This window comes from Bison bison, unplaced genomic scaffold, assembly GCF_000754665.1.
Source record: "Bison bison bison isolate TAMUID 2011002044 unplaced genomic scaffold, Bison_UMD1.0 scf7180017863325, whole genome shotgun sequence".
Taxonomy (NCBI): Eukaryota; Metazoa; Chordata; class Mammalia; order Artiodactyla; family Bovidae; genus Bison; species Bison bison.
The window spans coordinates 35017-44754 of NW_011493897.1; positions in this window are offsets into that span (position 1 = coordinate 35017).

Below are 9738 nucleotides of genomic sequence, written 5' to 3' on the forward strand. Positions count from 1 at the left end.
TTGAGCATTCTTTGGCATTGCCTTTCTTAGGGATTGGAATGAAAACTGACCTTTTCCAGTCCTGTGGCCACTGCTGAGTTTTCCAAATTTGCTGGCATATTGAATGCAGCACTTTCACAGCATCAACTTTTCAGATATGAAATAGCTCAGCTGGAATTCCATCACTTCCACCAGCTTTGTTTTTAATGATGCTTCTCAAGGCCCACTTGACTTTGCACTCCAGGATGTCTGGCTCTAGGTGAGTGATCACACTATCGTGGTTATCTAGGTCATTAAGATCTTTTTTTTGTATAGTTCTTCTGTGTATTCTTAGGACTTTAAATATTAGATTTTTTCTTCATTTGCAGTCAAAATAAAAGGAGAGGCTGTATTCAAAGGACTTAGTGACTTAGTTTGAGGAACTTAATAACACTAGCTGATCTACTGGTCTCCTCAAATTGCTTCACCGATGCTGGTAGAGGTTGTTTGGTAATATTAAAGACACATTCCTCCACACCAGAAATGCCCTTCATAGTGTCCTTCATGTTGTGTGTATTAGTGGCTCAGTCATGTCTGACTCTTTGCAATTCCATGGACTGTAACTTGCCAGGCTCCTCTGTCCATGGGATCCTCCAGGCAATAATACTGGAGTGGGTTGCCATTCCCTTCTCCAGAGGATCTTCCTTATCCAGGAATCAAACCTGGGTCTCCCACATTGCAGGCAGATTCTTTACTGACTAAGCTACCAGGGAAGTCCTCAACTGGTACTTTGCATAAACCTTGTCTGGAGAGCCCAGGAGAACAAGGATTTAAAAACAGATCTGCCACAGGAAACAGATATATGATAAATTCATGGATAAAATTATGTGCAGTTAAGTATTGTTCCCTCTTTATTCTTTTAGAGGTTGTTTGGCAACAGAGACATACCTCCACACGAGAATGCTCTTCATAGTGTCCTTCATGTTATAAGAGCTTAAAAACAGTAACATGAAGGTGAGCCCCAAATTTTTACTGTGACTCTTTTATTTTTTTGCATACAACATTAGTGTATCTTTTTTCTGAAAAATCAGAAAATCAGGTGAGTAGAAATAAGCATCTGAATTAGTTCCCTATTACTTCCTATTAACAGGTTACAAAAACAATAGTTTTAAACCACCAGGCTCCTCTGTCCATGAAATTCTCCAGGCAAGGATACTGGAGTGGATAGAGATTCCCTTCTCTTGCGGAACTTCCCGACCCAGGGATCAAACCCTGGTCTCCTGCATTGCAGATGGATCCCTTACCATCTGAGCTACCAGTGAAGCCCAATATATTCATTATCAGAGTTTTGCTGATCAGAAGTTTGGAAAGATGTGACTGGCTTCTCTGCTCACAAAAGTGATCAGCATGTCCTCCCCACCTGAATAGGGTGATATTAACCACGTTGTGCTTCTGACCATTTCTGATGATGTGCTGCCCTCATTGACCTGAATTCTATAACTCCTGATTTCTTTCAGCCCACCTGAAAGAAAGTAGCTTAGGATAAAGTCTAGAACTGTGGAGCCCTTGAACTGATCTCTGCCATATCTTTCTCCAAGAGGAGAATAGAATAGCAGAGGTCTTCATAAAGATATGACCCACATAAGGGCTGAGATGCTCCAGTGATTGGAGAAGAGGAGAAAACTTAAAAGACAATGGAGGCACTAAAAGCCCAGACTGGGAAAGCAAGGTCCTCTTTGTGTCCCACCTCAGGTGGGTACTCTTCTGGAAAAGAGGCATTTCCCCTGGCACAGCACCATGGACAACAAACTTGATCTAATACACTGACTTGTTCTTGTTTCTGCTAGGCTTTGGGGGTCTCCATTCTAGGGTGTTTGTTTAAAGGTAGGGCTTTTTCCTTGCATGAGAATCTTCTTGGAATTTTTATGAAATGCAGTTTCTTGGGCCTTCTCTCCAGATGTTTTTAACAAGCAGCACAATGACCGTAATGTAGGCATTCTTTAGCTGTGCAGCTAGTGCCCAGGGAATGGAACCCTATCTGCTGCATAGTATCTATCACACTTACTCATCCAAGTTTAATGCTGCCGTATCTGTTTTACATGATACATTCTTCTCTATTATACATAAGATCCATATGCTCAAAGAAGGTAATGAGATCACCATGTAAAGCAACTTGGTACACAGTGGAATGGGTATTTGCATCTTTGATGGCTGTTCCTAGGGCTGTGCTTTCATTGCGTTAGCACAGACCTAGGGTAGGATTTGATGGAAACACGGTAGGGAGTAGAGGACATCGGCAAGAGTTAGTGATTCCTGGTAACTAGTATTGATCTATTCGACAAGTATTTACTGAATGTTGTATCTGTCAGGCTCTTGAAGAGCCACTGGGTGAACGAGGCACACAGAGCACCTGCTCTCAGGAAGATGACCTCTAGCACAAGAGCCAGATGTCTTACAGAGAATCACATATATTTTTAAATGATGACTGTGATGTATTTAATACATCTATGTTCCTTGCTCCCATTTTGTCAGCAGGGATTGAAAACTGAGTGTATATAAATAATCATACTCTGGAACTCTGATAAAAGAATTGTCACAGAAAAGGTATTCTAGATATTTTTAATAGTAGAAATACTGGTGTTGGATGTAATGTCCTCTGAAATTCAGCTGTAGTTGAAACTCAGCTGGACAGTGTATTTCATGCTTTGAACAGAGCAGCTTGTGTCGAAAACATGTGTGGTAGCTCCACAGTCAGTAAGTGGCTCCTGAATTTTTAAAAATTTCCTATGCTCTTTGGGAGTCAGTTTCCTCATCAGTAAGGAATTGTTGTTATTCAAATTCTCCAAAGTCCCTTCCTGTTGAGATTTCTCTGAATGCATGAGAGACTGAGATGCATATTAAGTATGACCTGAGAACTACAGCCAAGACCAGGTCTTGTATCTTCTCTGTGTGTCTCCTGTAGGAGCCTAAGTTGAGCCCAAACACTGAAAACACATAAATGAGAGGGGAGATGGAAGTAAGGAAAGCAACAGGTTGGAAGAATGAGAATAACACAAAGAAGGGTATGGAAATGGTGGAGCAGTTGGATGCCAGGAGAGATGAAAAGAAGTACAAGTTGAGTTGAGAAAAATCAAGGGAAAGTGAACAATGTACACAGCATTATCCAAGTCCTCAAGGAGAATCCTGAGCTGAGCAGGGAGGACCGGGAGAGTAACTTCCTCCACAGTGAACTTGTGCACCTAGCGAGGAGATCCACAGATGGATCAGGATTCACTTACACTACTAGGAAGCACTGATTGCAAGAGAAGGAGGCATAGACCTTGAGGCTCTGTCCTGAACCCTGCTGCTTACACCTGGAACTGCCCCCACACTGGATGCCCAGGTAAGTGTGAGCTTAAATGGATAAAGAATATTTGGAAAAGGGCTGGAGATGCCCATTCTTTTCTTAACCAGTTCTTCCCTGAGGTATGGAGGGGCCAGGATAAGGAGACCCTTCCATCTGAAGCATGCTGCTGCTGCTGCTAAGTCACTTCAGTCGTGTCCGACTCTGTGTGACCCCATAGACGGCAGCCTACCAGGCTCCCCCATCCCTGGGATTCTCCAGGCAAGAACATGGAGTGGGTTGCCATTTCCTTCTCCAGTGCATGAAAGTGAAAAGTGAAAGTGAAGTCGCTTAGTCGTGTCCGACTCTTCGAAACCCCTTGGACTGTAGCCCACCAGGCTCCTCCGCCCATGGGATTTTCCAGGTAAGAGTACTGGAGTGGGGTGCCATTGCCTTCTCCGCATCTGAAGCATAGATACTAATAATATTCTGCATGCATACTTTGAAAGGTTTTACACACAATATTTCTTAAATATTTATAAGAACCTATTTTTCCTTACGCTTTGTTAACAACTTGGAGTTCAGATTATCAATAAGGTTTATCTGAAGATATCAAAGTAGTGGGAAGAAGAATACAAGTGGAGCATTTCCACGTAATGTGGGGCTCTTCTCAATTACGGTGTTGAGGCAGCCCACAGGGTAGGAGGGTAAGCTAAGGACATCTCTTCCTAATGGCCTACTTATGACCTTCCTAATGAACCACTGAGAGGAATCACTGAGGAGAGCAGGGTCTTCATCAGAGTCATCAAAGTTCAGTGTCAAAAGGGAGCAGATGATGTAGGGTAGGCACCTCTTTAAGGAAGAAAATTTGCTGCATCCTGGGAGAAAACAGAGCATCTCTGATAGGATATTTGGATAAGTACGTAGCTGAAATGACTAAAGATTCTAAAGACCTATATACAGAAATACAACCACTTTTATTCAGTTAGTGAACAACCACCACTGAGACCCCCTCAGCGCTTGATTAAGTGCCTGGAGTCATGAATATAGAGATGATTAATAGTATTTCAACTTTCCTGGAGCTCTCAGTCCAGTAACCAAGAAGTCATGAGAAGTGTAATGGTGGTGGATTCACTGGGGGAAGTGGTCAGGGCTGCCTAGGGATGACGTCAGTGTTTGTCCAGTTCACCCTTCTTTCTTTTCCAACAACTGGTGACCTACCGTGGCTCAACAACCCTGGTTCTCACCCAGGTTTCAGCCTCAGGATAACTAACACCTGGGATCCATGTTGGTTCAAAGTAGTCAGTCTTGCCAAGGTCTCCAGAGAAAATGCTGACATCTGTCTCTACTGTCTGTGTCTTGGTCAGCAAGAGAAATTAAGAGGCAACTTTAATAAGTCTTATAGATTTATCATTGTCATAACAATCAGGAACAATTTGTCTTCTCTCTGAAAAGGTAATGCCTTTTGGACTTAAAATTCTCACCCCATTTCAAAGACAATGTAAATATCAGTCATAGTCCTAGAATTGTAGGACTTGGTATTTTATCCTTAAATTTTAGATCAAATAAGTAAAGTTAAAAAAGAGTAAAGCAACTTCACGTTTTTCAGTAAGAATGTATGGAGGTCTGGCACTTTGGTTGATATGTCTTTAGTGTTGTTAGAAACAGAATAGCCTAATGCTCCTTGATTCCCTCCTCTATCCCATCATGTTCTATAAAATATAATATCTCTGCTCATCTAGACAATATGAATCCTAAATTAGCTGAGTTCCATGAAGGCATTTATGGAACCCTGTGGGTAAAGCGTTGTGCAGTTTCCATGGCGGGATACAGAATGAGGATACACATTCCTTACTGAAGGCAGTTCAAGGAGGACTGTTCCCAGTTCAGCCTGGATATCTGTCTGTAGATAGAAAGGGAAGATAAGGATGGGGAACAATAACTCAGCTCAGTGTCCTCAACTCAACGAGGCCCACTGGGCTTCTTTTCAGTTGCCTCTCCCCAGCCACGCTTAGAAACTCTCTCCAAGTGGTGAACTGGAGCAACTGCAGAGCTTATCTGCTTGTTTTTCATTTCTCAGGTCTCACTCCCTGACCTTTACTGCCTGATGCCCAGTCTCTTGAAAATCTTTGTCTCATCTATTTTGTTCAGTTTGTTGCTGTTTTTTTGTTTTGCTGTTTCAGGTGGGAGAGTCAATCCAGTTTCTGTTAGTTTGTGTTTGGGTGGCATCCCTTTTATAAAATCAGTTGGAAAATATCTATCAAGATCCTGAAAAGACACTTTTACAAAATAAAGAACACAGTCACAAACATGGTGAAACTGTGAACTAAGGACCCTTAGTTCCTTAAGGAACTGTGAACCCTTAACACTTGACCAATAGGGTGTTAATATACAAATATATAAGCAGCTCATACAACTCAACATCAAAAACCCCCAAGCAACCCAATTTAAAAATGGGCAAAAGAACTGAACAGACATTTTCCCAAAGAGAACATGCAGATGGCCAATGGAAAGGAAGCTCAACATCATCTATCATCAGGGAAATGCTAATCAAAACCACAATGAGATATCACCTCATGCTACAGAATGGTTATCATCAAAAAGAACACAAATTACAAATGCTGGTGAGGATGTGGAGAAAAGGGAACCATGGTCACTGTTAGTGGGAACTACCATGCTGCTGCTGCTGCTGCTGCTGCGTCGCTTGAGTCATGTCCGACTGTGCGACCTGAGACAGCAGCCCACCAGGCTCCCCCATCCTTGGGATTCTTAGGCAAGAACACTGGAGTGGGTTGCCATTTCCTTCTCCAATGCATGAAAGTGAAAAGTGAAAGTGAAGTCGCTCAGTCGTGTCCGACTCTTAGCGACCCCATGGCTCCTCAGTCCATGGGATTTTCCAGGCAAGAGTACTGGAGTGGAGTGCCATTGCCTTCTCCAGGGAACTACCATATAACTCAACAATCCCACTGCTGGGTATGTATTTGGAAAAAAAGTCAAAAAACCAAATAGAAACACTAATTTTAAAAGATACATGCTACCCAATGTTCATAGCAACATTATTTACAATTGTCAAGATATGGAGGCAATCTATGTCCATCAACAGAGGAATGGATAAAGAAGATGAGGTATATATAATAAATGGAATAGTTCTCAGCCATAAAAACAATGAAGTTTTGATGTTTCCAACAACATGGATGGACTTGGAGAGTATTATGCTAAGTGAAGTGAGTCAGACATCACTTATATGTGGAATCTACAAAAATATAACAAACTAGTGAATGAAACTAAAAAGAAACAGACTCACAGATATGGAGGACAAACTAGTGCTTCCCAGTGAGGAGAGGGAAGGGGGAGGGGCAAAATAGGGGTAGAGATTAAGAGGTACAAACTACTATGTATAAAATAAGCAACAAGGATATATAAAACAACACTGAAATTATACTCAATATTTTATAATAAGTGGAGTATACCCTTTAAATTCTGAATCACTATATTGTACATGTGTATGCTATGCTATGCTAAGTCACTTCAGTCGTGTCTGACTCTGTGCGACCCCATAGACGGCAGCCCACCAGGCTCCCCCGTCCCTGGGATTCTCCAGGCAAGAACACTGGAGTGGGTTGCCATTGCCGTCTCCAATGCATGAAAGTGAAAAGTGAAAGTGAGGTCGCTCTTCGAGACCCCATGGACTGCAGCCTACCAGGCTCCTCCGTCCATGGGATTTTCCAGGCAAGAGTACTGGAGTGGGGTGCCACTGCCTTCTCCATACATGTGTAAATTATGTAATAATTTACATCAACTATACTTAAAAAAATACTTTTATTTTAAATGCACCATACCAGTCCTAAGGACAATGTTTGCTTAACTATATGTTGGGGAATGCAGTCCTCACAGCCCCTTGCCCAAAGGCTGAGGGGATGTTCCTCTGAGGTTTGTTGTGAAAACTATTCCTTTGTGAGTCAACATGCCTCTTTATTTTTTAAAATTAATTTTTATTGGTGTATAGTTGCTTTAATGTGGTTTCTGCTGTATAGGAAAGTCAAATAGTTATACATATATCTCCTCTTTCGTGGACTTCCTTCCTATTTAGGTCACCATAGAGCACTGAGTAGAGTTCTCTGTGCTACATAGTAGGTTCTCTTAGTTATCATTAGTTATGAATTCTCATTAATTATCAGTTATTTTATACATAGTAGTTATATAGGACATGCCTCTTTAAAAGCATGTCACCCTTGATTATTTCTAATCTCCAAAAGGTCCTTCAAAGGAAAGGGTGAACATGACTACAAAGTGGCCCGATGGAAAGTTCCAGCTTTGAAGCTTTTGTGGAGAGTCTCTCAGGAAACACTGCCCCCAGGCTGACTTATGTTCCCTGGAGAGCCAGAGAGAGAAGCCAGACATTTCAAATCCTTAGGTTACAAACCAGGCTCTGAAGGAGGAATAGAGATTCCCAAACCCTCTCTCAGGAACCTCATCTGTTGCTCCAAAAGAGATCCCAGAAATTCCTCCTCTTGGTGGTCTAAAATGATCCTGTGACTTAGTTACTAAGCAGGGGACACAGCACTAGATACCACCATTTGTTGGTTGGGAGTATGGCCATGCCAGTTATAGAGAGAAAAGAAAGTAGGGAAAGTCAGGTGAGATGTTAGAAATATCTGTCCTTCCCAGGATGGAAGAGGCACAGGTCACACAGGTCTCCCTGAGTTAAAAATCTCTGGTGTTTCTGCAGTAAAGGAATAACGTGATCCACTCCCTTTCCAGGGGAAAATGGGAAATGCAACTGCTCTGAAATAAAGTATTCTGGTTGGCTGATTAGGGCCTTAATCCTCATGAACTATGATGGCTGTCAATTCACAGTCTGGCACTGGAAAGGAATACAGCATTTTTATTCCCCAAAGCAACGTAGAAGGGGAGCAGGAACGTTTGTCTTCCAGGAAAATTAATCTAGGAAATGCCCTCAAAAGTACACACAGACTACTGTATATATATTTAAATGGTCTGTTATTAACCATTAGGGCTTCCCAGGTGGCTTAGTCGATAAAGAATCTGCCTGCAATCCAGGATACCCAGGTTCAATCCCTGGTTCCGGAAAATCACCTGGAGAAAGAAAAGGCAATGCACTCCAGTATTCTTGGCTGGGAAATCCCACAGACAGAGGAGGCTGATGGGCTATAGTCCATGGGCCTGCAAGAGACGGACACAACTTAGCAAAACTAAACTACCACAATTAACCATTAACTGTCAGGGGAGAGTACAAACTCAGTCCCCCATTACCACAAATTGTGCGTTGGAGTTTCCCAAATTTGGGGAAATCAAAGCGTTCGGCACATCTGGAGCGCAATAGATAAAACTTCACTTTTTGGAAAACCACTTTCCTGATCATGAGATCTTTGACCACCCCCCGCCCCCCTATCCACCCGCCTCCCCTCCCCGCCATGACACTAATGCAAGAAATTGGGTTAGGAACAACAGAGTATGTGTGAAAACTCTCTACTATGTGCTCAATTTACCTGTAAACCTAAAGCTGTCCTGAAAAGTAATGTCATTAATTTTTTTAAAATGTAAGGATGCAACACCTCAAATCAAAGTGTTGATGGCATCCTGTAAGGGCATACTTAATACTAGCTGTTGATGTGCACCAACCTGGAGACTGACCGTGGTAAGTTCCATGCCTGTGCCTTCAGCCTCTGCAGCCTGGTAGTTCTCTGGAATCGGTGTGGAATCATGCAGGTCAGGGTAGTTGCAGGGCTGCAGATAGTGCAGAGACCAGTTGCACCTGATGAGGGCGGGGAGAAACCATCCTGGGGCCAAATAGTGAAGATCCAGGAACTACTGAGTTTCAGCAGCTGCCCGCCTGTGTCTACAGAGCAAAGGACAGTGAGAACGGGAACTGAGAGCTACCTCTTGAGGTTGCTGCCTGGAGGATACAGGCAGCAGGGGAGGCTTTGGTCAGTTTTGAGACTTGGAAGCAGGAAAATGAGTTGAAGTAAGACTAGAACGTTCCGTGGTGGCTTCAACCACCAGTTTTCCCAATTAACAGTCATGCTCGTGTACGGTACTCACAGAGCAGGATTATAAAATCTTATGCTGTTAACATGGGGTGAGAACGAGCTCCCCAAGCCCTCCCTCCTGTGCTGAAAACACAAACACAGCGCTGAGTCTTAACAAGCGGACGTCTGGGCGCTGACACCAGCGAGCAGCCCTCGACGTCCCAAAGCCGGGCGCACGGCCCTGGCTGCCTGCTTCTCGCCCAGGTGACAGGCGACGACACAGCCTCTCTGGCTGGAGTCAGCTACGTGCCCCTCTTACTCGTGCATCCCCCTCTGCAGAATGGGAGGATGTGAAAGGCTTTCAAGCGTGGCCGCTGTTCAAAACTTCAAAACTGGCCGCTGAAGCATATAAACGTCGGGAGAATGGAAACGTCTAGAGGGCAGCCCGTGGGCGCTGAGCTCCCCTTT